A 27225-nucleotide genomic window follows, 5' to 3' on the forward strand; every position below is an offset into this window, starting at 1 on the left:
ATGGGCGAGAACCGCGCCAATGGCGACTCCACTAGCATCTGCATGGGCTTCAGTTGGGGCCGAGAGCTGAAACTGTCGGAGAACAGGAGGAGGGGTGAGCAGAGGGCGTATGGTTGTGAACGCGTGATCGCATGCTTTCCACCACGGGTTGTCTCCAGGCAGCATTTGAGTCAAAGAGCGATGATCATAGTTTTACGTAGCAGCGACGGTGAAGAGCACAGCAGCGAAAATATGAGTGACGAGGCGCTTTTTATTGCGCGAACATTGCCTATATAAAGAGGAATTCAGGGAGAGGGGATACTCCGCGAAAACTGGCAACAGGAAATACGTCACGCTAGTAGAGAGTTGTAATGTGGGACCAGCGGTGCCAACGAGCCAGCCTAGACGCCACTGCGCATGCGTAGTTTTACGGAGCGCGTAGCTCGCTCGCTGATATGCTCCCCTCAGCGGAGCGCGCGCAGCAGACCAGCGTTTTTGCCAAGCGCATGGCGACTATGTGCACGAACAGCAGTGGCATTTTATCGGCGTCTTCTTCGGACGCTGTGCTGGCTCACCTGCAGGGGATGGTGGTGGTACAAGCTTTATTTAGTGTAGGTCAAGAAAAAGAAAAGAAAATGAAGATGCCGCCGTTCCGTGGGTGGCGTTCCTGCTGCCAGTCGTGGCCACTAGAACATGCCTGGCGGCGACTTCTGCTGCCCAGATCGTTAGCCGCAGCTGGACATCCGGCTCCGACCTGGCCAAAGCAGCCTCCAACAGCTGCGGACTAGATACATGCCAAGTGGAAGGGGGAGAGTGTTTCGGGCATGAGTACAGAATATGAGCATAGTCTGCTCGTGGGTGTCTTCAGAGCGTGCATTCGGGTGAGAAGGCACCGGGGTGAATAAGGGCAAGTCGGGCAGGAGAAAGGAAGGTGTGGGCCTGTAAATGGCGCCACGTGCTCTGTTGCAGCTTAGACAGGGATGCGTGAGGGGGAGGGAGGGATAGGCGAGAGTTGCAGTAATGAAGGGTGATGTCATGGAAGGTGAGGAGGGAGTCACGCGTGTCATTCTCGGAGTGGAGGGGGCCAGCTCGGTGTGTCATCTCGCGAGCGATGGAATTTTCCGCCTCGTTGCCAGGGTACCCCGCGTGAGCCGGAACCCAGAGCAGTTGGATACGACGAGAAGTGGGAGGGGAGTGCTCAAGGATGCTGAGCGCGGAGGAGATGCGACGCTTCGCAAAGTTGTGGACTGCAGCTTTGGAGTTGCTAAATATGAAACGGGTCGGGGCAGTGGCAATGGCGAGATGGCGAGTGCAATAGCTGCTTGCTCTGCTGCCGTGGAGGTGCGGGCAGGTACAGCGGCAACGGTCAGGGGAGAAAGTGTATGGGAAGTGGTGGCAAGGGCGTAGGCGGGGTGGGCATTGCATGACGCCGCATCGACCTACATAGCGTTAGACTGTGTGCCGTACTGGCGCCAGAGGGTGTAGGCACGGGCAGAGCGGCGGGTGCGTGATGCTCAGGGTGCATGTTCTTGGGAAAAGGTTTGACAGTGAGCGTGGAAGATACAGAGGAGGGTAAGGGGTGGGTTACACAGGCAGGGGACACAGGGGTCAAGTGGACGGAAGAGAGAAGGGCTCTACCGGATGGGCTGCGAGAGAGGCGTTCGAGTTGTGCCGTGCGATGGGGCTCCACAAGTTCTGAAAGAGTATTGTAGACGCCCATTGCCAGCAGACGAGAAGTGGAGGTGTAGGTGGGGAGTGCAAGGGCCAACTTGTAGGTTTGGCGGATCACACAGTTCACCTTGTCTTCCTCGGCGCGACAAACAGATAGGGGAGGGAGTAGACAAAGCGGCTGCGAAGGAAGGCCTGGACAAGAGGACGGAGGTCGTGCTCACACATGCCGTGGTGCCGGTTAGGGACACGTCCAATACGTCGGACGGTCTGGTGGACGCTGGTAGTTAGGCGCGAAAGTACGGCAGTGGAAGAAACCCTCGGAGGTGTATCCCCTCAGAAGAGGACCTCTGTACCCTGCGACAAGCTTCAGGAATGCGGCGAGGATTTGCAGTGGATGACTGCAATCAAGAACCTGAAGCGAGCGTACTGATGTTTAAATAAGCAACTCCAACCTTGATCGACAAATTGCGCAGCAAAGTGCTACGACCCACCGAGCGAGGGATCGCTGGCCTAAGCCTCTTTCCTACGGCGCTCCGCTACCGTATCCAGACGCCCCATGGACTCAGTTACCTGTACACCCACTGAGCACTCTCTACGCCACACGTTAGCGGCCTTGGGGTGTCGGAAAAACAATCTGATGCCAACAGACATTGCGGTTTTTAACGTTAAAACTCAAAAGCTTTGCGTATAAATAAACTTCCACGTTCGGCTTCTTTTTCTTGCGTAACCTAGCGACAGGCCAATGCGACGCCAGACACGCCCCCGAAGGTAGTGACGGCGGTTGTGCTATGCCCGTTTGGCGACCCGTCTCTCTTTTTTAAAGCGAAAGCTTTACTGGCAGCGAACTTGCGATTTCGCCGTGGCGGTGCTCCGAGGAGGCGGGACGCTAGGTGGCGGCGTGACGTGCGGAAGTGTCTGCATCAGCTCCGCCAACCGAAGTTCACCTACTTGCTCCAATGTACTTTTTCCTTACAATTTCTACTGGAACGACTCCGGGAAGTTACGAGGAGCAATTGGATGCCGCATCTGTCACGGTAGGTTCAATGAAACCCTTTTTGTGGGTGCTTTCTGCGACACCAAGGGTTAAGCCTATGTCGGCTTAGCACGACTCGGCTCCGCCGTAGCGCGGGAAGGCGGGAAGGCGCGGCCGCTCACTTGGCCTACCTGCAAGAACGTTCTACAACATTCCGTCATGCCTTACGAGGCAATGGTAAAGGGCGAGCTAATCTCCAAAGAAGACGCCGGGTCCAACGGCTGGATTACCGCTCATAGAAAGCGGAACGCGGAAAAAACCTGCGTGGAGAACGAGACGCACAAGGCAAAGCTAAAAGGCGCCCGCGTTTGCGCCAAACAAGCCGGCGAGCTAAGAAAGGTTGCCGCAGACTGCAGGCTACCACGCCAACCTAAATCCCCCTTTCGAGTTGCCGTCCACCCGGGGGGGGGGGGGAGTGGAGGGAGGGCTGTACGTGAGAAAATGCCGTCAGATCAAAGTCACGAACGCTATTTTAACGGCGGCCAAGCTGCACCAGGCGGCAGCCGCGGAGAACATCATGTGTCCGAATGCAATGCAGGATATCTTTGCTAAAATGACATCCTCCGAATCGAACGCCAATGCATACTCCAAAGTACGGGAGATTACCTTGGCGGATAAATGGCATGTAGTGAAGAGCAATGCCCGACGCCGCAGCCACATCGCCAGTCGCCAGGGAGGCGCGAGCTCGAGATTGCCTGAGCTGCTGTGGTTTAGACACGCTGCCTGCTGCTCTCTTGTGCTGTATTCCTGTTAGATTCGGGCGGAGGTGCTACGGTTTTTCCCAAGCTGGAATTACGCACCCGAACTCTCCCATCCGTCATGCCTGACGACCCGAGCCCCACATCCCCACCGGTTACTCCAGCCATCGTATGGGTGCCCAGCGTCAGCGGGATCCTAATATCGCGAGCGGCACCGATGAGAAACACGTTGAAGATTGACTGGAATCGTATGAAAGCGCCAGCAACACCAACAAATGGGACGATCCTCTAAAGCTCGGCAGCGCGATCTTCTATTTATCGGGCGTGGCCAAGCTGTGGTTCAAAAACCACGGAGCCGATCTCCGCTCGTGGGCTAGCTTCAAAACCGGCATCGCAGAAGTTTTCGGCCGCCCTCGCGTGCGCTAACTTCGCGCTCAACAACGCCTACGAAGCCGATCCCAGCAAACTGGCGAAACGTTCACCAGCCACGTAGAGGACATCGTCCACCTCTGCCGGCGGGTCCTCCCGACGATGGCGGAGGCGGACAACGTACGTCACATCATGAAGGCCATTTCCGACGATGCCTTTAATGTGCTCCTCTCCAAAAACCCAGGCACTGTCTCTCAGGTCATTGAGCTTTTCCAGAACTTCGACGAGCTCTGCAAACAGCGCCTTCTCAGGCGGCGCCCCCCTGCGTCCGACGAAACCCTCGCGAGCATGACCGCGGCTCCTGAGATGGACTCCCTGCTTGGCTAGATAAAAGAGTTCGTGCGTGCAGATGTCGCTCGTCAGCTTTCGCTGCTGTCCTCAGCCACACCACCATCTTCGCCTTTGCCGGCCAACCTTCGCCAGGTCATCCAGGAGCAACTGTACACAGCTGTCCCTTCTTCCCGCAAGACTCCGCCTGTGCCGACTCCAGTTGCTTTTCCCGTGGTGACTGCACCTCTAAGCTATGCCGATGCTCTCGCGCGTCCACCACCTCCGAACTTTGCGCCATCCCCATCGGTAATGCCACTGCCTCCAGCTCCTCACTCCGTTCAGCAGTGGACAATGGCGCACTCATGACAACCGGCCAGTATGTTTTGCATGTGGTGTACCTGGCCACGTTGCACGATTTCGTCGCCACCGTGCAACGTCCTACCGCCTTAGCTTCGACGCCGTACCATACATTTCCCTATACCCGTCATTTTCCGCGTCTCAGGACCCCGGTCCGATGTCTTCCTACTCGGACCGCCGCCCTCTTGTTGACCGCCGTTCGCCATCGCCTCGACGCCGCTCGCTTTCGCCGATGCGCCGTCGTCCTTCTTCGCCGTTACGGGAAAACTAATCGTCACAGTTCCAGAGGCAAGAACTACGTCACCCACGAACAGACGAAGGCCTCAGCCTTCTCCGACTAATTTATTGACCTATATGTGGACGGCATCGCAGCACTCGCCTTTGCTGACACTGGTGCCGCAGTTTCAGTTATTAGTGCCAAACTTTGCCGTTCGCTCAGAAAAGTTACGACGCCACTGTTCAACGTGTCACTTCGTACTGCCAGCGCAGACCGCATCACGCCTGCAGCTGCGCGTACTGCTCGCGTTGTGATCAACGGCCTCCTCTACATCGTCGAATTTTTGGTGCTGTCTTCTTGTTCCCACGGTCTTATTTTGGGCTGGGACTTCTCTTCCGCTAATAAGGCCGTCATCGACTGTTCTCGTGCTGAAGTGGAACTTCAAACGCTGTGTAATGCCCCACTCCTTGACGCTCGTGAACCTGAAGATAAAGTATTTGTTGCCGAAGACGTTACAATTCCACCGCACTCATCTGCCCTTGCCACAATGTCATGCAACATTGTTGCTGATGCCACCACACTTTTTACGCAACTGAAATTTTCGCTCGTCGCAAATCTTCGACGCTGCCATTCGCTGCGTTGGACGTTCATGCCGGCGTCAGCAGATTGCTCGTCGCCAACCGATTATCCTGTCCTCTCACTTTGCTTCGTGGGGAGTGCGTTGGCCGTGCCCAGTGTGTCGACCCTGCTGCCGTCATTGACATGCCAACTGGTCCCATCGCCACTCATGAGGTCGCCGGAGTGACCTGTAACCCCGCGCAGGAGCCGACTTCACCCGATGTTTTACATAGCTCCATCGCCGACACTTTGACTGTTTCTAAACGCGCCCAGCTTCTACGCCTTCTCGACAAGTTCCATTCGTCTTTCGACTGCCAGCATGTTCCCTTGGGCCGCACGTCAAGTGTTTGGCATCGCATCGACACGGGTACCAATGCGCCACTGCGACAAAGACCATATCGCGTATCCGCGACAGAGCGCCGTGTTAGCGACGACCAAGTAGCTGACATGCTCAAGCGCGGCGTCATTCAGCCTTCGGACAGCCCCTGGGCATCTCCCGTTGTTCTTGTTAAGAAGAAGGATGCATCCATACGATTCTGTGTCGATTGCCGTTGTCTTAACAGAATACCTCGCAAAGATGTTTACCCTCTTCCGTGAATTGACGACGCCCTTGACTGTTTCCAAGGCGCGGAGTTCTTTTCTATCGGCTTACGCAGCGGCTATTGGCAAGTCCCCATGGGACCCGAAGACCAACCTAAAACGGCCTTTGTAACACCAGATCGCCTGTATGAAATTCGTGTCATGCCTTTGGGCTTTGCAACGCCCCCGCAACATTTGAGCGTATGATGCACAATGTTTTGCGTGGTCTCAAGTGGAAAACATGCCTCCGCTACTTAGACGACGTGGTCATTTTTTCGCCCGATTTTCCCACCAACATCTGTAGGCTGGAGAAATTGTTTAGAACGACAGAAAGCTGAGCTAGTTGGTAAGGATGCCTACCTGCCGCCGGCCTTCAGCCCAATCTGAAGAAATGCCACTTTGGCGCAAGTCAGCTCACCCTCCTTGGCCATGTAGTATCTAAACATGGTATTCTTCCTGAAGCCACCAACCTCCGTGCACTTGCTGATTTTCCCAAACATTCCTCCGTAAGAGAACTTCGCAGCTTCGTTGGCCTGTGTTCTTACTTTCGCCGCTTCATTCGGAATTGTGCGTCTATCACCGCTCCCTTGAATCAGGTTCTACGGAGCGACTTGAATGACTACGCCTCGTCGTCCGCTTGTGACGATGCATTGCAATAGTTGCGTTGTCTACTGACCTCGCGGCCTATACTGCGTCAGTTCTACGCGAGAGCTCCGACCGAAGTACACACCGACGCCAGCAAGGTTGGACTCGGCGCTGTGCTCGCGCAGCGCAAATCTGGATTTGACGAGTACGTCGTTGCATACGCAAGCCACACCCTCACCACAGCCGAGAAGAATTATTCCGTTACGAAGAAAGAATGTTTGGCCATAATCGGGCACTTGGTAAATTTCGACCCTACTTCTATGGCCGCCCTTCGACGTGATTACAGACCACCATTAGTTGGGTGGGCTTTGCTGTTGCAAGATTTCAACGTACCCATTGTCTACAGGTCTGGCCGCCGCCACACCGATGCCGACGCGCTTTCTTGTTCACCCGTATCAACCGAAGCGATGCTTGCCTCTCTGCCGTTGACCAAGTGCTTTCGTTCCCAGCACCCTGCGACATGGCTTCGGAGCAAGGCAAGGATGCCTGGATCCGCTTCCTTTCAAATCCGTCGACTGTGCCTATACCTTCTCGAGCTTTGCGCCGTCAAGCATCTCACATCGAAATTCGGGATGGTCTTCCCTATCGCCGGAATTACGTCTCTGACATCCGCAAGTGCTTGCTGGTCATACCTTGACACCTTCGTGGTGAAATATGTTCTGCCTTCCACACTGACCCGCAGTGTGCACATGCGGGTGTCTTCAAGACGTACACCCGGCTTCGCTCCAGGTTTTATTGGCATGGCATGCACACCTTTGTGTGCAAGTACATTCAGTCGTGCTCTCAGTGCCAATGCCACAAGGTTCCTGCTCAGCATGTCTCTGGTCCACTCCAACCAATCCCGTGTCCTGCCAGGCCCTTCGATCGCATTGGCATTGACCTGTATGGACCCCTTCCGAGCACGGCTTCCGGTAACCGCTGGATAGTCATCACCATCGACCATTTGACGTGATACGAAGAAACAGCCGCTCTACCTGCTGCCACCTCTCGCAACATAGCATCCTTCCTCCTGAAAAACTTTATTCTCCGTCACGGTGCACCTCGCGAACTCTTAAGTGATAGAAGACGTGTATTCCTCTCCGAAGTCGTAAATGCGCTCCTTTCTAAATGTCGCATCGTTCATCGCACCACCACCACCTACCAACCTCAAACTAATCGTCGGACGGAAAGATTTAACCGCACCCTTGGCGACATGCTCCCCAAATACGTCGCCACTGGTATCACTGATTGGGACCTCATTTTGCCAATCATCACGTTCGCCTACAACACTGCACCACAGGTGACCACAAATTTCTCCCCATTCTTCCTCTTGTATGGCGGCGAACCTTCGACTACCCTGGACAGCATTCTTCGGTACAGACCCGACTCATACGAATGTACGCCCCTCTCTGAAGCTGCCCGCCGCGCAGAGGAATGCCGTCAGCTCGCCCGTTCCTTTACAGCCGTCGACCAAGGGAAACAAAAATCTAGACTTGACGATGATCACCCGCATTGTCACTTTCTTCCGGACTCCCTAGTGTGGCTTTGGGTTCCCGCCTTTCCTGCTGGACTCTAATAGGAATACAACACAAGAGAGCAGCAGGCAGCGTGTCTCAACCAGAGCAGCTCAGGCAATCTCGAGCTCGCGCCTCCCGGGTGACTGCCGATGTGGCTGCGGCGCTGGGCATTCTTCTTCACTACAGGCACCCTTTCGCGGCTTACATTACGCCTCCGGGTAATACCTGTATAGGCTTGGTCAGAGGCGTCGATGCCGACCTGCCCGAAGCTGCACTGCAAAGCCTTTTTGACACACCCAGAAACCCGATGGTCCTCGGAGCCGACTACCGTGATCATACTGTTCAACGGCATGAAAGTTCCGAACTTTGTCCGCTGCAGCCCCAACATGGTCCGCTGCGCGCTGTACAATAGGCAAATAGACATTTGCCGCAACTGTGCACGAGTCGGTCACAGGCACGCCGTTTGCCGCAGACCCACCGAAAAAGTGTTTGAAAAGTGCGGAAGATTGCAAACCACAAACGAACACGAATGCGTGCAACCCAAGTGCGCTCTCTGCGGAGACGCTCACCTCACCGGCGACCGAACCTGCAAAAACAGGTATCAACTTCCTTATGCCGTGAGGAGATGCATTGCTAACATGTTTCGGTTCTTTACAAGCATCGGCACTGTCAGAACGCTTGATTTAACAAGGAACACCGTTTCTTCAGCGAATTGGTGAGACTCTGTGGTACCTGGACTTTTGGAAGTATGCGTGGTTATGAAGTACCGAGCCTGGTGTGTATTCGTCCTTTGGTCTAGAGTTGTGACTTTTGTCTGTTTTGATGGCACATTAAAATATGTCGTCATAGCATGCACCAGTGACTAAAGCAGTTGGTCCATTGTGCTTGGAGACATAGCTTGAATTTGTTTCTGGCACTCTCTTGTCATGCCGTGTGTAATGAGAGTGATAACTGACGATTCTGAAAGTTTCGGCTCGGCGGTACAAATGAAATGCCGCTTTTCCAACAAATACCTTCTGATGTTTATTGCTTTCTCTCTGTAAAATATGGTGTTAGTCCAAAGTTCCATTGAATTTTCTTTGAATGCGCGAGAGAAACTCTCCTTCCACCCATTCCATCGTTCATTCAACTGTGAACTTAACCAAAAGTCGTACCGTTTCCGTGAGTTGCCACGTAGAAATTCCCGCATGTTCTGTATGCGATCCGCGTCACTCAACCATTGGTGTGTGGAGCAAGCATAATCATAAAAATGAACCCAGGTATGTACACGGGACTAATTGCCATCAAATACGTCTGGTTTTAAGAAAGGCTGTTCTCTCTTGTTTCTGGATATTGACAGCGTAACAAGAAGATCTACCGGCTGCTGCTGTTGCTTCATCTGGCATTTCTGAAGGTCAAGCAGTGCATTCAGAACAGTTATATCATTTCTGGCGTCACTGCAACTAGCTGAGTTTCATGAGTTAAGATGGGTCCTTTAAAAGACGTTTCAGAGTCGTCTTGTTCATTGCAGGCAGGAACGCTACCTTTAGGGACGGTGTCGTCAGCCGTAAACCCGGAGGAACTTGCAACGCTCCTTAGAACATCAGGCGTGGTGACATCCTCCAGTGGCCCGGCATGTTGTTCGTTGTTCGTCACTTGCTTTGTAGCCTTCCATGGTGGTTGGTCCTTCATTGAACGCGACGGGTTGTGTCTTGCGGATATGTCCCAGACAGGCCAAAACGTGATTACACTGCTTACTCATGCGCATGTTCCCTTTGTCATGACGGCGTTCGGTGTTTTCGTTGGGAGCAAAAGCAGACTGGAGCGTTTGGAAAGAAGCAAGGAACTGTGCACGTTTTGCGTTTTCATGCAACGCGCTCACTTTCGACGACCTCGCCGCAATGGCCATGCGATGTGTAACATGTGGATTGAGCATGTCAAAATTTTGAAACTGTACATCAGATACCTTGTATGATTTACCCCAAACCTTTCCCCGCGCAGGAAATGGTATTTTGCTAATTCTAAAGTAACAACGCGGATCTGAGAGCGAAAGGAATTATTGCCATTTGTGGGAGCTTTCCAGCACCTGCTGGTCGACAAAGACATGAAGCACGTCTGCGTGATGTCGTGAAGTTCCGTAACATGACATAAAATATGGTACCAGGAGTAAGCTTTATCTCGGGATAAGAAAAAAAAACAGTGGGCCTACAAACCAAAGTTCGTGCGAAATATCAACCCTCGGTAGCCCACACGTCGCAAGTACTGGCGTCTCCGTGAGGGCAGAACTTGGACCGGACGCAAAAGGCCTCGACCGTCGGTCACGTGCACGACGATAGTGACAAGTCACACACAGTGAGAAAAGAAAATTGGCTACACGACAAGGTTGACTGGTTGTGCAAACACCCGCAACCAGCGTGCACATGTTAGCAGAGCAGCGCCGCTGACTTGGCGCAAAGCTCGACTGCAGCGCTCTCACAGTCCCTAGGAACAAGTCGCGCCCTGCTCGAGAGAAAGAATTGCAGGAATGAAAAAACTATGTATAAACCTCGGTCCGCAATGCGAAGCTTAATGACTGATAACCAAAGGTTGGAAATGACGTCATCTCCTCATGATAGAGGTATGCTATGTTGTTTACATCGCCGTCTGGTTCCTGTAACTTTGACGGCATGGGTAGTAGGGGCGTAGTATTTCTATGTTGTGCTAGTTACATGGCTTGTTTCAACAACGTTATTGACATTGCGTTTAAAAGTAAGGACAGCAACCTGCGGAGCAGCCGTATCAACCGGTCAAGGCCGCAAATTCTGTTCCAAATTCGCACTACATCGTCGTTTGGTTTGTGAATGTTAGAAGGTGTTTGTGTTTCTCAGTGGCGTAATCGACGACGGAATCGGTGTCGAGTGGTGTTATCTACACACTTTCTTCCGGGTGGTTGTGCACCGTTCTACGAATGTGTACCGTCCGTGAGTGGTGCCGTTTGTGCATCGGGGAATGCTGCCACGCCAGTTGGATTTGCTTTCTTGTAAGAACGTCCGTACCGTCTTTCGCGAGTGCTTTCGGAAACTGCTCGTGTTCTGAGTGTGTGTGCGCAAACCTCTGACATCCGTCGTTATTGTGCCAGCGCTTTGTAATCGTGTTTTTCATTTATTGACTGCGTGCATGAATGCCCGGATGTATTACGTGTTCGTTATTTAAAGACCCTTCTTCAATGTAGTGACAGGGACATTTTGGTTGTTTCGAAGTCAGCTCTCAAAGCATGGCAAGGCATTGCCTTGCGCTTAAGCATCATAGGCACACGGACTACTTTGTCATTTTTCCTTTGATTTCAAATTCATTTTCGCGTGGTATGTAGGTAGATAATCGTTATCAAGGTGTGATGCTAATCTCGTTTTTTGCGACGGCTGTAAACATATGAGGATTTTTTACTTGGTCAAGCTCTTTCAGCAAGTTGTGAAAGACTTAGTGCAAATAATTTTTATAGCAGTTATTGTGGACTGAGCGTATGACATTTTTAGCGATTGATGGTTATCTTATCTCAATATTTTATATTTATGTGCGATAAAGTGCAATGGATTTTGACTGCGTGTTCACTACCCATAGCACACTCTAGGGGTGTGAATATGAAAGCCCTCCGGCGGTATGGTGGTATCGCTTAACCTTGCGACAGCGCTATCGACTTCGACATCAGGTCGATGATTGCACCATGTTAATTCAGGAAGTCCATGCCGCGAATGACGTCTCGTGAATACTGTTGGACGATAACGAAGGTTTCAGGGTAAATCCGGTCATGAACGGTAATTCTTGCTGTGCAGATTCCAGTTCGTGTTATTAGGTGTCCTCCAGCTGTCGGGATTTGATGGTCTTCCCATGCAGCCTTAACTTTCTTCAACTGGGTCGAAAGAGGTCCGCTCATCATGAAGTATTCGGCTATTGTGTCCACTAAGGCAGTGACTGCATTGCCATCCAGAAGCACGTCGAGGTCGGTGGTTCGTTATCTTCCGCTGCAGTTAGGTCTCGGAGTCGGATCGCGGCTGCGTCGCACTGATGTGCGGCTGGTACTTCGCGGCTTATTGTCCTTGGTTGGTGCGTTCTTTGCTTCCAGGCTTCGTCGGGATGGCGGCGTGTCATTATGTAGTCGAAATTGCATTTTCGGCGTCTTCATCGGCGGCGCAGTATCTTCGTCATTTAGTCGAACACAAACCGCACCTCCATCGGTTGCTGCTTTTAGTTTTCCAGATGTGGGGTGGAAGACCGGCCCCGGTCATGGCCAGTGTATGGTCGGCGTGGCGGGTACCAGTAGCGGCCTGGCGACGGTGAGCGGGATGGTCATCGAGGGCTTCACTGTGTGACAGGGAGATAGTCGGCGATGTAGCGTTGGCGTTCACCTAGCTGTGGGTGCGGTGCGTTGATGGTGAACGCTCGCAGTCTCATCGCGCGGTAAGGGCATCGGCGGTAGATGTGCCCGACTTCTCCGCACTAATAGCAAAGCGGACGGTGGTCGGGGGCGCGCCAAACGCCAGTCTTCCTTGGTATGCTGCGCGGGGCGATGGGTTGCTGTGCTGGCGGGAGCGGTGGTGGACGTCAGAACTGTGGTGTGACTGGGCCCTGCCGCGCGCGCGGAGGGGGAATATGACGGCGGGCTACAGCGGTATACGCTATCGCTTGCGGCTGAAACTGCGGCAATTGAGGGGCTACTCCTAGTAATTCTTGGAGCTCCTCGCGTACGACGTCGGCATCGAAGCCACTTGAGGCTGTGATGGAGGGAATAGCTTCTGGAGCGCTTCCGGCACGACCGCTCTGATAGTCTTGCGCATGTCGTCGGTGGCCAGTGATTGCACTCCGGTGCAGTTTGACGAGTTGGTGTGGTGCTTGAATTTTTCGGTTCCGCATTTCCAGGCTTTTCTCGATGTTGGTTGCCTCGCGCTGGAACTCTGCGACGGTATTTGGTGGGCTTGGAATCCTTCCGCGGAAAAGTTGCTCCTTTACACCACGCATGAGTAGGCGGACTTTCTTCTCCTCGGACATTTCTGGGTCGGCGTGGCAAAAATAGATGGCTTATTTATTCTATAAATATGGCAGCGTTCTCGTTCGGTAGCTACAATCGGGCTTCCAATCGAATTTCGGTTATTTGTTTCCGGACGATGCTCGTGAAGGCCCGCAGCAAGTTACTTCGGAACAGCTCCAACATTGTGAAGGTGGACTCCCGGTTCTCGAAGCATGTTCAAGCGGCATCTTGCAAGGAGAAGTACTCATGGCGCACCTTGTCCTCAGAGGTCCAGCTGTTGAAGACCGAGATCCTTTCGAATGTTTTTAGCCAGGTTTCCGGATATTCCGACCAAGCTCCACGGAAAGTAGGGGGCTGCCTGTGATGTTGAAGCAAGATGGAAGACGCTGCGGCTGCCATTGTGGTTGTCGAGATGGCAGCAGTTTTCCTAGTCATATCAGGCAGAACTCCGTGCTCCGGGCCAGAGTTGCAGTCTTGGGCTAGCTCGCTGGTCTTGGGCAATGTTGGTATTCTCTTCGGGTTTCAGGCTTGAATCGCGGCTTTGCGGGGGCATTCTTTACATGATCGCAAAGCCCCTTCGCCAGATGTTACGTAATGGTGACGGTGAAGAAGGCGGCAAAACTGTGATTATTGGAACAAGCCTTTTGTTCCGCGAGCTTGTGTAATCAAAAGCAGGCTACGCTCAAAGTACAACGATAGCGGCGAACAGAGTCGGTGATTGTCGAAAAGTTGATCAGCGGTTCAAGCGCGTCAGCTTTTATACATGAGCCATCCGGGTGCCAGAGTAATCGCTGGTGCTCGCCTGTCTTTCCGAAAGTTTCACGCAACTCGCGTCGCACCTGCAATCAGACCACACAAGCTTCGGTGACAACATTTAGCTGCAAGAACCGTCGATAACACTCGAGCAATTTCCGATAAATGCGGGTGCGTCCCACGTTGAGCGATATTTTTTCACACTGTGAAAATGGTCACCCGAAAAAGATATGCAATTCACGTGTCAGTATGGTCATAGAACCTTCGAAGAGGACGAATTCCGCAAGAAAGGTCGGGTCCTTTCACTGAACGCGCACATGGCAGAGTGCGATTTGCATGCACCCAGATTAAAGGGCTGCGCAGAACTTAATTTGTGCATTGTTCTGCTCTAGAGATAATAGGGCCACGGAACCTGCCATAGATCTTGAACATGTAATTACCACGTTAATTTATTTCCTGTAACCCGTCTGGAACCTGAATGGTGTTCCTTTGTTCCGAATAAAATTCCTTACTCGTAATGATGCAGGGATTTTGTCGTTTCGTTTTCATCTTGAAAGCCCGGTAGCAGCTATGCCTTTTGGCTCAATGTCGTTTGAAGGTCGCCGACAACAGGAACTAGAAGCATGTCATGCTTAAATGTGACGAGCCTATGCGACGGAGACAATCTCCTTCGTGAAAACATACCAACTATGGACGTTTTTTCCGGTAATAAAGAATGTATAAAAATTTCAATTCGACACTTATATTCTCAGACCTCTAGGGAGTGATTAACGTGGATGGACCTCTAAGTAGCATCAAGTATATATGTTTCGTTGCTTATACCTGTAACATCTGTGAAGATATTGTGAAAGGTTTTAGGCACATCAATTTCTGTCTTTCTTGCAATAGCGGTCGTATTAAATTGATTCTTATATCAAAGCAGCTTTGTCTGAAGTCCAAGTTCAAGGTGACGAATCATGGTGTATGCTTTTGGATCGCTCTAATTCGGCGTCACATGTTCTTGTTCCAGGGCCCTAAGCGGACCGTCCCAATTCTAATGTAGTGCGCACGTTTGAAAAGTAAAGCGCGTCTTTTCAATCTAGCTGGCGATTTCGTGAGATTTCGTTTATATAGTTCCGTACACGGCCAGCCTTGGCTGCGATATAGTCAATATGGTCATTCTCGAAATTCATTCTTATACAAAACACGTAATTACTTAAAAGTTAATACCATAGGTAGGTTTTCGCCATTGAGAGAGCACGTAAAGTTTATAACATGGACGTTTTATAGGGAACTGGACAAATTCGTATTTGGAAAAATTGAGGGTCATGTTCCACATACTTCACCACAGCAACATAAAATCAAGGTTACTTTATAAGTGAATACCGTAATTAAGCTATTCATTTCACGCTAGCGACAAAATCATAAGCATACAATCTGAGACGAGTTGACACTTCTTCATACATATCATAAATAAATATGGAAAAAAGAAGAAGTCCGAGGACAGATCCTTGGGAACACCTGACAAGACTGTTTTATATAATGAACTCGTTCCATTAGGCGTAACACACTGTTCTCGGTCCGCAAGATAGGCCTCAATCCACGGCATTTTACCAGTATGCATAATAAGTGTGGAGTAATCACTGAAATTGAAGCAAAGTTCAGGCGAGACTGAGCTCGTCCCGCTGCCTGTCACAGCCCTGTGTTCCGTAAAGGCGTTTGGGACGAAGCTGTAATGGCAGCATGTCCAGGTAACTTTTCAACCGGCACCCAGCCGCACATTCTTGCCAGGCAGAGCGCGCCGTATCAGTAGCCGCCGCGACTGCCCGAGAAGAGGGTTCGTTATATCGACGGGCAGTTAATCGATTAATCAACTAAAATCACGGAAAACGACTATTCGCCATCTAGGCCCACCTTTCAATAAATCGATTTAATCGATGAGACATATTACATTAATCGTTTTCTGGAGTTTGACAGGAGTGGCGTGAAAATTGTGAAATTACACTACAATAGCGGAGCACCCTACGGCTGTGATAGAGTGTCGCCTGATTTTGCGAATCCCGGCTGATGTCGAGGTGGGCGCTTCCGCTGCCTTCCCCCACGCGCCACCCGAAGCCGCAAGCTGGAAACGCCCTCTCAATTCACGGCATAATATAGAAAGCCAGTCGTTGATCGTTGTATCACTCACAGCGCATGAAAGACTTAGTACAGCATTCTCGCCAGTTTGGGCGATCTATTCGAGATAACCTTAGAGGTCATGTCGATTCCAGCAAAATTATAACTTCCCAGTGTCTATTCTCGCATGCCGGTTGTATGGGCATTCAAAAATGGCCGTTTCACGCAAACATCCCGGCCCATTGACATTCCTTCACTCTGTAGAAAGAGCATGTGGTTTAAAACTCTAAACAATTTTCTTTTCCCCGATACATGTTCCGATTTCTTCCGCATTATCGTTGGACTGCACCTTTCAATTCTGCCTTTTTTATCATTTCTGTTTAATTGCACTGTACGGAGATTCACTATTGCCACGTATGTTGTTTGATTTGGCTGATATTGTCATTTTATAACCTATGTTCTTTATCTTTTCAAAGGCAGCTAGTGCCAACTACATTTATTCTTTCACAAATTATAGATTATTCTTTAAACAGCTTTATACACTTGTATTTCTAACTTCGTTCCACCTCTGAAACATTAAAACGGGTTCGTGCAAAAATAGATAAGCGCAATTCGGCCTTCTCAAAGTGCCCGACAGAAATTTCGAATCATCATATAATCGATAAAAAACTGCATCGAAAGCGATAAGTCAAAGGCTAAAACGATTACTAATTATTTGCTGATCAAATAAAACAAATTTATCAACCACACGTGCCCGAGAGATTCGGTTTCAAACTTTCAAACAGGGCAGGGTTTCTAACAGGGCATCTTGGTCTGATACGATAGGGGGTAGCCTTTTCTGCGCTCCCACGGCGTACGGTTGCGATGTTGGGGTCTTTTAGCTGTGCTACGGAAACTACGCTATAGGGTACGCTATTACTGTTCTGTCTTACCGTACCGCGTCGACAGAAAACGTTTTAGCTGTGCAGGGTGCTCGACACGGAACGGTAATATGACGATGATGATCGTGTCTCTTGCAAATTAAAAGTGCTGCGTGCCGAGACCAAGATACTTAGTTTATATATATATATATATATATATATATATATATATATATATATATATATATATATATATATATATATATATATATATATATATATATATATATGTATTTATATATATAAATACATATATATATATATATATATATATGTATTTATATATATAAATATATGCAAAACGTCTATAAACCTTTGAATAGCAGCATTTAATTTTGCTGTCAAGCCCAAGTCTTGTTTTATAGGTGCGTGCATGCGCGCGTGGTTAGCCGGTTGGCTGTTGGGTCACCGCGACGGCTCGCTCTATGCGGTTAGGCTTCTGCAGGACTCCGCTGCAAGTCTGCGTTGTTTGGGAGGTTTTCTCTTTGGTCACCACATAGGTAAAGTTCACTAAGTGCAAATGTCACATCACGGCTTGTTGAGCGCGATCTCCTAATGCACTTTCTGTCATGCAGAGAAATAGACATTTGTCTCCTACAATCGGAGCCAGCGCCACGCCTTTATTTATAGGACCGCGGTTTGCTGGCTGTGGAGGCGATGAACATCGACGAGTTTTACCACTTGTTTCGCTTTCGAAAGGTGAACTTGGCAGACCTCGCATCGGCTCTGCTGATTCCCGAAGAGGTCGTCAGCGCCCGGTGCGTCCGGGTTCCAGGCAACGAGGCGCTCTGTTCGGCGCCTGGCCTACCCCAATTGTTTGTGCGAGCTGGAGCTCTTGTTTAACAGGCACAGCTCTGTGCAGTCAAGCGTCGTGTCTTCAGTGCTGGCTCATATCGAGCACTACTTCGACCACCTGCTGGCTGACATGACTACGCACAAGTGGCTAAACTTGCTCGCCGTTGAGAAATTCTCCGAGGTGAGTCGGCCTAGTAAAACTCCTTCAGGCACGAATCACGATGGACTGTCGATAGATGAGTCACAGTAACGCAACTTCATTAAAAAAAGGACACTCCATAAACAGATGTGCATTAAGATGTTGGGCTGTGCATTGCCTAATCATTCATCATAATTACGGCATATCTACTGTGCATTCAGTAAAGTTGCTTTTCTGCATAACTTTCAACAGCTCGAAGTACATGCGCATGTTAAGCGTTACGAGAAATGAAATATCCGTCCAGCGCGGCACGTTGGGTGCGCCATGCGATACCTCGGCCTCACGGGCACTCGATCGAAATCAAGCCCAGTCTGCAACGAAATTCCCGAGTGAGATTCGCTTTCTTGCGTTACTCGCTGAATGGAGCCAGTCACAATCGAGAAACTTGCACTGCCATTGGCAGAATGGTTGCCTGTCGCAATATGCAGCACATGGAAGTTAAAGGATGGAGGTGGCTCATTACACCCAAAGTTCGATACACGTTGTTTTTTATTTTCTACCACTGCACATGTTGGGCAAAACAAATGGCGACATAATGTGCACACCATGTGTGAAGGAAAAAAATTAAGCTTATTTTCTTGAGGCCCTGGCTCTAATATGTCAGTTAAGCTGTTTCACCTTGTCTGTTTCCATTTTTAACACATCGGAGAAGATGTACGTCAAAGTGTGCTGGTTGCACATTAGAAAAATTGGGGAGGGAGGGAAGGGGGGGTTATGTTAGCATTGCAAGTGAGGAACTCACTTTTACAAAGTGTGCTCACATTAGCACCCTTAACTTTTATGCAACAACATATCTTTTCAACCTTCCTCCTGTGCTGAATCTTCAGCTGTTATTCTTTTTCTCAGGCAGTCCATGCAAAGGGTGCCCCACTTGATAATTGCTCGGCCTTCATCGATGGGACGGCACGTCAGATTTGTCGCCCAATGGTGGACCAGCAAGATCACTATTCAGGGCACAAGAGGCACCACGTGCAGAAATATCAAGCTGTGATGTGCCCAAATGGCATAGTTTGCCAACTGGATGGGCCTTTCAAGGGGCGACGTCATGATGCGGGTAAGTGCGTGCCATCCAAATGCTCGAGAAAACGTGCGCATGCAGGTGCAGAGGTAATGGAACCTCTGCGTTAATTTAGTTGCAGTGTGCTTTCAGGCATTGCTACCAAATTTGCCAATCTTTTTATTTAGTTTACGGCAAAGTAGCTGCTACCATTTATGATTACAAAAAGCTCTGAACTAAGTTTGTTACCATTTGATGAGCTCATTGGTTTTATTTCTGGTTTATACACATCAGGCTTGCTGTACAATGCCACAGAAGTGCATATCTTTGTGGTTTGAAACTTGACCCTTAGGTTGTTGGCCTTATATTTGAAATACGTGAAGAGATCATAAAACATGGCCACTTTTCAGCCCATGAGTCAAGAATAGTGCATCACTGTTACATGAGAATTAGTGTGGCAACCACTGGCTTGAGACAACTGTAATGAAGAAGAGTAGCCTGCCTGCGCCACAGCACCATCACTATGGGCATGAGCTCGTGGTTGCTGTCCTTCGCCGAACGCTTGTGACTGCTACCCGTTCGCGCCCGTTGCTGATAAATCTCTTAGCAAGTGGTGGACGTGCTGGGTTTTGACCACCCTGGAACTTCGGAGTCGCACTCTACCCCCATCATGCCCGAGGAAGCATGCACTCCTCCAGCTCCTCCAATGGCGCCGGCCACCTTGCTTTGTGCTGGTGCCTTGCGTCAGCGAGATCCCCCTATTTTCTCCGGCACAGATTACAAAGACGTTGAAGATTGGATCTCATCTTATGAGCGAGTGAGTGCCCATAACCAGTGGGACAATATTACCAAGTTAAGAAACGTCGCATTCTATCTTACGGACGTTGCGAAACTATGGTTTCTAAACCATGAAGCCGACCTCACTTCGTGGTTGGTCTTCAAGACCAACTTTACCCAAGTTTTTGGTCGGCCAGCAGTAAGAAAGCTTCGTGCAGAACAAAGTTTGCGCAAACGATCCCAAGAGGCCGGAGAGACCTTCACGAGCTACATTCAAGACATTGTTGACCTTTGCAAATGGGTGAATGCATTGGTGTCAGATGAGGAGGAGAAGATCAAACATATAATGAAGGGTATTCAGGACGACGCGTTTCAAATGTTATTATCGAAGAGTCCTCAAACTGTCGCTGAAGTGATAGAATTGTGCCAGAGTTACGACGAGTTGCGGAGGCAACGGCTTCACACCCGACGTCCCACCCCGCCCGCCGACTCTCTGTCAAGCCTTGGAGTCGACGACAACCATGCAGCTCTGTTCGTAAAAATCCAGGAATTCGTTCGCCCAGAGATCGCCCGCTAGCTATCTTTCATATCTTCTGTCCAGGAACCACCACCTCCTTTGCATCATACGATCCGCGACTTCATTCAAGAGCAAGTATCTCAAGCCGTTCCTCCAACCGCTGAGCAGACACCAGTCACGGCACCTCTCCCTTAAGCTGAAGCACTTTCCCGATCTCGTCCACGATCTCGTCTCTTTTCCTCTTAGTCTTCCAGCCTTCCTCCCTCTTCCTTTTCCCCTGACTGCCCAGACTCCTCTACTCGCCGATGACCATCTCCCCGTCGTCGCTCGATTTCTCCGATGCGGCGCCGTCCCGTGTCCACCGAGCAGGAAAACTGATGGCCAAAGTTCCCGAGACACGAACTGCGTCCACGTCGCAATGCACAAGTCCTCGTCCCTCTGCAGACAATGTAATTGAAGTCTCTGTCGAAGGAATCGCCATTCTGGCACTTGTAGATACAGGAGCCGCCATACTCCGCCCAACTCTGCCCCATACTACGAAAGGTTTCGACGCCTCTCTCCGACTTCTCCCTTTGAACCGCAAACCCTCAAATTATAACGCCTCTCGCTGCCTGTAGTGCTTGCATCTTCATTCAAGGTCTGCTGTATACCGTCGAATTTGTCGTGCTTCCATCGTGTTCCCATGACATTATATAAGGCTGGGACTTCCTTGCAAATAATAACGCCGTTATCGACTGTTTTGACGCCGAACTCGAACTATCGGCACTTCCAGGCCTTGAGACTGTCGAAAACGGCCCTTCTAGTGGTCAACTGTTTCCGAAGACAATTCCTTGCCTCCACGCTGTTCCCTGCTTGTGCCTGTGTCGTGCGCCGTTATTTCTGATGGCACTGTTCTCTCTACGCCCTCTGAGGTGTTCATTCGCCGCCGATGTTCTCAGCTGCGCTTTGCTCTTCTTACTCTTCGCAGTGGCGTCACGAAAATGGTCGTCGACAATCCCATGGACTGCCCTTTAGCTTTATTTCATGGTGAATGCCTAGGCCTTGTTCAACCGGTCGACACTTTTTGCATCTTTGAGGCTCCTGCCATTTCTACTTCTGCGGACCTTGGCGCACTTACTTGTGACCCTGCGGTTGATCAGTCACTCCTCGAAGCTTTCCACTGCTCCATCGACGATGGCACGTCATCTTCAGAACGAAGCCAGCTCATTGCTCTCCTGCAGAGGTTCAGAGCTTCTTTCGACAGCCATGCTTCCGCTTTGGGCCGCACATCCACCGGTTTTCCCCATATAGATATCGGAAGTCATGCACCTTTACGGCAGCGCCCTTGCTGACTATCCGCCTCTGAGTGCCGTGTCATTGACCACCAGGTTGATGACATGCTCAAGCGTGGCGTTGTGCAGCCTTCAAACATTCCCTGGGCATCACCGGTCGTCCTCGTTAAGAAAAAGGATGGCTCTATTCGATTCTGCGTCGACTACCGACGTCTGAACAAGATAACGCTCAAGGACGTTCAGCCGTTACCGCGTATCGACGAGCCCTCGACTGTTTGCAGGGAGCGGAGTTCATTTCTTCGCTGGATCTACGTTTGGGATACTGGCAAGTCCCTTTGGCGCCATCTGATCGACCTAAAACAGCATTTGTAACACCTGACGGATTATACGAATAAATCGTAATGGCTTTCAGCCTGTTTAACGCTCCAGCCACTTTTGAGAGAATGATGAATAATATTTTACGCGGCCTCAAATGGAATACATGTATATGCTACCTGGATGACGTAGTTGTTTTTGCCGCTGATTTGCGAACACATCACAGCCGTCTCGAGCAAGATCTGAAATGCGGGACTTCAACTTAACTTAAAGAAATGTCGTTTCGGCGCCCGAAAGCTCGCTATTCTTGGCGATGTTGTATCGCGAGACGGCGTCCTTCCAGATCCAGCCAAGCTCCGCGCTGTCACCGACTTTCCGCAACCAAAAAGTTAAAGGAGCTTCAAAGTTTCCTTTGTGTTTGCTCATACTTCCGACGTTTCATTTGAAATTTCGCTTCTATAAGTGCACCTCTGAGAGTCCTTCTAAGTGGCGACAAAGAACTTTCCGCTTGCTCCCCGCGCAGTGATGACGCCACCTACTAACTTCGCCACCTATCCTCCGCCACTTCAATCCTGCATCCCCCACAGAGGTCCACACCGATCCCAGCCGTGTCGGATTTGGCGCCGTGCTCGCGCAACGGAAACCGGGGTTTGATGAATATGTCGTTGCCTACGCGAGCCAAACTCTGACAAAGGCCGAGGCTAATTACTCTGTTACAGTGAAAGAGTGTTTAGCCATTGTTTGGGCCCTTGGAAAATTTCCTCCTTATTTGTATGGTCCCCCTTTCGATGTCACTGGCCATCACGCCCTTTGTTGGCTGTCTACCCTTAAAGACCCATCTGGCCGACTTGCTCGCTGGGCCCTTAAGCTACAGGAGTATGACATCTGCGTTCTCTACCGTTCCGGCCGCAAACAAGCGGACGCTGACGCTCTTTCTCGCTCACCGGTCTCCGCTGACTGCGCGTGCCTATTCGACCTTGAGTCCACACTTACATCTCATGCACTGCGCAGCGGGCCATCGGAACAGCGCAAGGATCCCTGGATCAATGCTCTCATCAGCATCTTTTCTTATCCATCCACCTCTTCACCATCTCGCGTTCTTCGCCGCCAGGCTACTCAGTTCTGCATTCGCGACGGCCTTCTTTATCGTCGTAATTACCTCTCTGACGACCCCAAGTGGCTTCTCGTGATACCCCGCCATCTCCGTGATCTTACCTGCGACGGTTTCCACGCAGACCCTCAGTGCGCGCATGCCGGCCTCTTCAAGACCTATGCTCGACTACGCATCCGATTTTATTGGCACGGCATGTATAACTACGTCCGAAAGTTCATTCGCTCCTGTGCTCAGTGCCAACGCCGAAAATCCCGGACAAGTCTACCCGTCACAACCCCTTCCCTGCCCTAGTCGGCCCTTTGATCGTGTTGGTATAGACATATACGGACCGCTACCCTCCACTCCAGCAGGCGACCGCTGGATTAATGTTGCAGTGGATCACTTGACCCGCTATGCTGAAACAGCTGCTCTGCCGACTGCCACCGCCCGAGACGTTGCATCATTTCTGCTACGACATTTCGTTCTTCGCCACGGTGCCCCTCGCGAACTTCTGAGCGATAGAGGCCGCGCCTTTCTTTCCGATGCTTTGAAGTCACTACTCGACGAATGCCGAATCGTCCACCGCACCAGTACAGCGTGCCATCCGCAAACTAACGGCATGACCGAGCCCTTCAACCGTACTCTTGGTGATATGCTCTCGATATCCGTCGCCTCTGATGATTCAATCTTTGACCAAGTTCTCCCTTTCGTGACGTATGCGTACAACACTGCGTCCCAAGCAACAACTGGTTTTTCCCCTTACTTTCTCCTATACGGACGAGAACCTTCTACTACGCTATATACCATTCTTTCATATACACCTGACGCATCCGACAGCACTCCGCTATCTCGCGGGATCGAATCCCGGCCACGGCGGCCGCATTTCGATGGGGGCGAAATGCGAAAACACCCGTGTGCTTAGATTTAGGTGCATGTTAAGGAAACCCAGGTGGTCAAAATTTCCGGAGTCCTCCACTACAGCGTGCCTCATAATAAGAAAGTGGTTTTGGCACGCAAAACCCCAATTATTATTATTACTCCGCTATCTGAAGCTGCTGGTCATGCCGAGGAATGCCGCCAGCTTGCCCGCTCTTTTTCTACTGAGGACCAGAGGTAGCAGCAATCCCGTCAACCTGCCGACCGTTCTGCACCAACTTTTTTGCCTGGCTCTCTCGTATGGCTTCGGGTACCCGCTACTACACCCGGCCTCTCCTCAAATCTTGTCGCAAAATACCTAAGACCCTACCGCGTTCTGGAGCAAACGTCCTCCGTCAATTACATCGTAGAGCACCTCACGCCATCGACGGACCTACGCCATCGACGGACCTACGCCATCGCGGCCGCGAACTTGTCCGCGTCTCTCGCATTAAGCCGTACTATGACCCAATAGTAGTCTATTCACCTTGAGCCGCCAGGATGGCACCTTCTTCTGCGGAGGGCGATTGTAATGAAGAAGAGTAGCCTGCCTGCACCACAGCACCATCGCTAACGGCATGAGCTCGTGGTTGCTGTCCTTCGCCGAACGCTTGTGACTGCGACCCCTTCGCTCCCGTTGCTAATACATCTCTTAGCACAACCTAAAATGTCAAGTGATAATAGAAAGAGGGAAAGGGGATCGGGTTGTGGAAAATTTAATGCAGGAAAAATTCTTGTCTGCACGTCTGTCCTGCTTTGGCTTTAGCAATAAAGCTATCGTACAGCACGGTGAAGCAATGGGACACTTTATTTCGGCAGGCAAAAACAGTTGTTGCAGTAACTGTGTGCTGACAGACCTGCAGATAGACCACTCAAGTATACATGCATCTTCTGCGTATTGAAATCTTGACAAGCACAACACTTGGTTTCTAAACAACAGACCTGGCAAAATGCCACGTGTGAACTGAAATGTGTCTTCCAATCAAATCAAAGAATGTTTATTAATTGCAAAGGTGGTACATATTGGGTGAAATATACGGGAGGAGGACTCATAGCTGCAAGGCGACCTCCTGTTTTGAGGTGCATGAAGTGAGTAAGCAACAGTGAATACAAATTAGCAATGACTAGTAAGCACAGCTAATAAACATAATTCATATACAACCAAATAGTAGCAGCAAACATGGGGACCATCAACTCAACCTTCTATTAGAAACTGGATTAGTTTTTCTTAAACGTAACGTAGCATCTGCATAGTTTTAAATCATTAGGCAGGTTATTCCAAAGTATTTCACCTGCAAATTGGGCTATGCTTTCCATAGTTGCTGAATACTTCTGGTACCAAATGTTGTTACTCAAAACATGTTACTGGAATCGTAAAGGCATACCTTTTCATATACATTATTTGAAATGAGGTTGTTTATATCCTTGAATGGCATGATAATTATGTTTATTGAATCATAAGTCATAGCCATAAGATTTAACCATAAGCATTCACAGAAAGATTTAATGTTCCCGAAGGAGTGCAAGGGTGCTGGCATGGAAAGAACTGAAGGTTATTAAGTAGATTAACCAGATGGGCACGCATTACACCAGGACGATACATAGTAAGTAAAATGACTGTGAATGAATGTGTAGTAGAATGATAGTAACGTAGGGCGAAAATAGTATTCTCGCGCTTTTATTAGACTTATTAACCAATAGGTCATTTCTTGGTTTGTGCTAAATCAGTATAGAATATTTTAAGTTGTAGACTAAAATAACACATTGGAAGCAGCACTTAAGAGCACATAATTTAAGTTGTTAGAATGGCATTGCTATAGAATAGGCTGAAGTTTTAAGGGCAGAGTAAAACACCATAAATGTAGTTTTAGATTTATTAATCTGGAGAGTTAAAATTTCACCATTCTGCCAAGTTGTTGAGGTCAATAAGGTATGTAGTTTGGGAAAGAATTGATGAGTCTATTCTTACTATTGTCCTGTCACCTGCATAGAGAATAGGTGTGGAGTTAAATGCAGTTGCCGATATCGCTAATGTAGATGAGAAAAATTCATGCAGAACTTCCTCAGGTAGCTCTCTAAGTGTGCGTAAACATTGTGCCACTTGCTTACCTCCACGGAGCCTGGTGTCATTATCAGTATTATGGAACTTCATCTGACCAGTAAACTCTTATCAACCTTCATTGAGTGTTCGCTGCACGTTTGATAGCGAACATGATAAGGCAGGTTTAATTAAGATAGAGTCCATAACAGCACCTAAACCCACGATCACTGGTGTTAATTACGCCACTAGGACCCTAAACTTTGGTGGGAGTAAAACCCATGGCCTTTGGTGTTAATTAACTTATTGTTAATTTAGCAAAGGGGTTGCAAAACCATGACTACATTTCCTGAGGGGGATATGCAATGTTCTATTGATGGTTTGGATGCTTGTTTTGAGCTTGTTCTTTATTGAAACATATGATGTTCTGTGTTGTATGGGTGATTTGAATGAATGCACGCACTGTCCGCCTCGCTTTGCTGAGTGCTTGTAGCCTCTGCCTTACATAGAAATGAGCCGTTGCATTTTTTGCTTGCTCATAGGGTATGACACATTGCTTAAGGGGGTATGGGCCATTCATCGCGTTATGTGACAAATTTCTCATTGGGTAAGCATAGAAATGCTTGTGCACTTAATAGAAGCGGTCCACTTGTAGAACTTTTAAGTAAGCCTTTTGTCGTAACTTTGCAGTTAGAGATTACTCCAGGAATAGAAACAGTTATACCCCTGTCAAGCGGGCAAGTTAAATGCACTTATAGGGACGGAACTTTGAGTGACACTTTAGGCTACGTGTTGCTAAACGAAAAAAACAGTGCGCACTCACGCTAAAAAAAAGCGACAGCCTAAGAGTGTGTTTTTTGAAAGAGTAGATGAAAAAAAATCTTCTAAGAAGTTACTGTTTTACATTGTGTTTCAGATACAACCCAAATTTTAATATTTTATTTGCAATATTGGATGGCCCAGTTTGATTTAATATCGGCCAAAAGGCTTTGTCGGCGCTCAATATTTCCTAAGCAGACGGGTTTCTGCTGAAGCCTGGAATCAACATAGGTCTACTTAATAATGAAATATTTGTTTTAGTATGTGAATGTAAAGTGCATCACCACTGTTTCTGCACCATCTTAAAACAACATTCTTGAATTTCAGGCATTCTCAAGGAAACCAAGCTTTACGAGAACCTCGAGAAAATCACAATGGGCAGGAAGTTTGTCATTTATGGTGACTCAGCCTACCCTTTGCTCCCACTCCTATGCAAGCCATTTGGAGGCACTTCCCTGCAGCCTAATGAAGCATTCTTTAACAAGTGCGTGAGCAGGATGCGACAAGCTGTGGAGTGGGGCTTTGCTAAGGTTGCCACAGAGTTTGCTTTTGTGGACTTCCACAAAAATAAATAAATGTCACATCAGCGAGTGGGGCGCATGTACCGTGTGGCTACCCTTCTTGCCAACTGCCATACGTATTTGTATGGCAGTCAAGTGTCTGACTTTTTTTTTATTTTTGCCCCCCGTCACTTGACGAGTATCTGGTGCCACATTCCTATGAGATTTGACCACTGGAATCCACTTTAG

At 49.5% G+C, this 27225-nt stretch overlaps 1 pseudogene; it reads left to right on the forward strand.

Annotated features, from left to right (window-relative positions):
* LOC142586088 (uncharacterized) lies at positions 1-27225 on the forward strand (annotated as a pseudogene).

The sequence above is a fragment of the Dermacentor variabilis genome, chromosome 6 (genome assembly GCF_050947875.1).
Source record: "Dermacentor variabilis isolate Ectoservices chromosome 6, ASM5094787v1, whole genome shotgun sequence".
Lineage (NCBI taxonomy): Eukaryota > Metazoa > Arthropoda > Arachnida > Ixodida > Ixodidae > Dermacentor > Dermacentor variabilis.